We start from the raw sequence: 2,861 nt of genomic DNA on the forward strand, positions 1-2,861 counted from the left end.
AAAAGAGACTTCAGATTTGGTATTAGGGGACCACTAAGGTCTATACAAAACTATCCAAAAGAGTGCCATGGCGTTTGACCTTTGAGGCAAAGTTTGTAAATATCATCAGGAAAATATACTAAAGTATTAAAAGTAAAAGTGCTCAATGCCAAAAAATCGTCACATTTTAGAAACTGGAAATGATCCAAACAGTTCAGTCAATCAACTAGGTGTTTAATCGGCAAATCATTTCAGCTAGACTTGTAGGTCTTTATATTGCTGTGTAGTTTACTTTGTAATAAAACATCATACTTATATATTAGTTTGTGTGCAAATATCCCAATTTGTAAAGCTGTCAAACGAATGTAGTGGAGTAAAAGGAACAAGATTTATCTCTGAAATTTACTGGAGGAAGCAGAAAGTGGAATGAAATGTAGAGACTCAATTAAAGTACCTCAAATTTGTACTTAAGTGAATGTACTTTGTTCCACCATTGACTATATTTGACTAAATATGTTCAGTTTCCAGAAATTAAATGGAAGACAAATACACATCAGTATCTGCACAGATTCCGTGTTACACTATAGCGTCATAATAACAGCAGACAGCTACATGTACTCTGCATTACTACAGTTGTTTTTTTTATCGTAATTATGTATACAACAGCTGATTTAGTGATGAATTGTTGTTGGGCCAGTGGTTCCAGCAACCCACAGACACACGCAGAACACACTTGCAGTGATTCAGGGTATGTCTCTGTCCCCATGCTGATGCCATAAACTCTACTCTCATATACCTTAAACTGGTATCCCTCCTCCATAGAAATTACTATGAAACGGCAGGTCATTTTTTTATTTTTTCTGCTAACAAGCCAAAGCACAGCAACAGCCAGCCACTTGGAAGTTAAAAAACAGTCTATGATTAATGATCGCTGGGACATGTCTGAGTGAACCAAATGGAGTGTGCATGTACACGCCGCCCTGCCAAAGCCTTCACCCTCACACTTATTGTAATCATTACAGGGAGAGAAAAATTAGAAGGGGTAACTGTAATGGGTTAATTACACCACAATCGGCGGGTGTGGAAATGCAGGCCTTTTTAATTATCTCCCTCCATCATTCGACACATTTCTATTATTTTCCTTCTCTTTATTTTTTGCTCTCTGCTTTGACTGAGGTTGTGCGCTGTGAAAGAAAATAGGGGGATAATTGGGTTCATCCATCTCTCTCTCTCTCTCTCTTTGCTCTAAGCCCCCTTCCACTTCTCGCTCCACCTCTTCTTCTCTCTCCGACTTAACTCTTGTTCTGTGTCAGCCTTCTCCCCCCTCCCACATCACTCTATTGACTACTTTGTAATAGTTGGTTTGATGTAGAACTGGGGCAAAATGGAGAAAATTAAATATTGCGATATCTTTGATCAAATGCATTTTTTATTATTGTATTTATGTCACCCTTATTTATCCAGGTTAGTCGATTGAGAACACATTCTCATTTGCAACGACAACCTATCACATTCACACTGTTCCACATTCATACCTGGAAGCTGCCCGGTACCTACTTTGCTCAAGGGCCCCTCAGTGGTGTTAATGAGGGGCACAAGCTCGCTTCTTTAACCTTTAGGCCACCACTGCCCACCAATATCAATATTCTAGGGCTGACTTTCACTGCTTTCACAAAAACTGTACACACTAGCCCTCAATAATCAAGCTAACGTAAAGACCAGCGCAGATATGAGCGCAGAAATCCTCTTATGACAGGCTCCACATGTGATTCATGAAACGTTCGTATTACACCGATCAGAGCGTAAGAATGGTCGTACATTGATAAATAAATAAATGATTAAATGTGACTCCCTCCTCACTGGTCCCTGCTACACTTACGCTGCTTAACTCACTGCTGGCAACCCTTTGCCTTCACCTCCCTAGCTTCCACCTTATCAGTTCAGAGTCCTAACATAACTCAAACATGATTTTTTCAATCTCAATTTTCAGTCTTTATTTTGGCTCACTCTTTTTTTTTTTCTTCTTACACGGAGGGTTCTGCATAGAACTCCCTGTTTTAGCTTAGCATGCTGCTTGGCGGTGCCATCAGCATCAAGCATAACTGAATTTCCATTTGTTGCCATAAATGGTTAAATCTGTGACGAGAGTGTTCCTGATTGAATGTGGAGTACTTACTTTTATTGTGGAAGCACAATTATCCAGGAAAAATGAGGAAAACAAGGAAATATGCGAGTTGGGCAGGCAAAACCTTTTTGCATCCGAGACGCTCCCAGTGAGGGATGGTGGTGCCTGATTGACTTCATACTTTAGTTTTTGTTTACTTTAAAAACGTGTGGGCCTGTAAAGCCCTTTGAGATGACATATTTGTGATTCAAGGCTCTAGCTAGCCACGTTAACTTGAATTGGCTGCAGCCGTGAGCGTTCGGCTACGGTAGGCTGACAGCTAAACTATTAGATAGATGATAGATAGATAGATAGATGTTTATTGATCCCAAGAAAAATGGGAAATTTCTGTGTTACAGCAGCAAAATCAGTCACAAAGCACAAAATATAAATATAAGTGAAATACTAGGAAAAATATACATACATACAATATACATGAAATAATAATACGAATAAAGTAAAAAGAACAAATATTTGAATAAGTACAGGTTGGGGGAACAAAAATGTGCAACTGCTTAAATAATATGCTAAAATGTAAATGTAAATAAACAATGTCCCCAGGTTTGCTTATGCAGTCTTGTGGTGTCCCAATTCTCTCTACCACCCAGAGATGACATGTTAAAAAGTGTTATTGCTTGTGGAATGAATGATTTTCTGTAGTGGTCCGTACGGCATTGAAGCTGTCGGAGCCTCTTAGAGAAGCTGCTCCTCTGTTGGA

The sequence above is a fragment of the Etheostoma spectabile genome, unplaced genomic scaffold (genome assembly GCF_008692095.1).
Source record: "Etheostoma spectabile isolate EspeVRDwgs_2016 unplaced genomic scaffold, UIUC_Espe_1.0 scaffold119, whole genome shotgun sequence".
Taxonomy (NCBI): domain Eukaryota; kingdom Metazoa; phylum Chordata; class Actinopteri; order Perciformes; family Percidae; genus Etheostoma; species Etheostoma spectabile.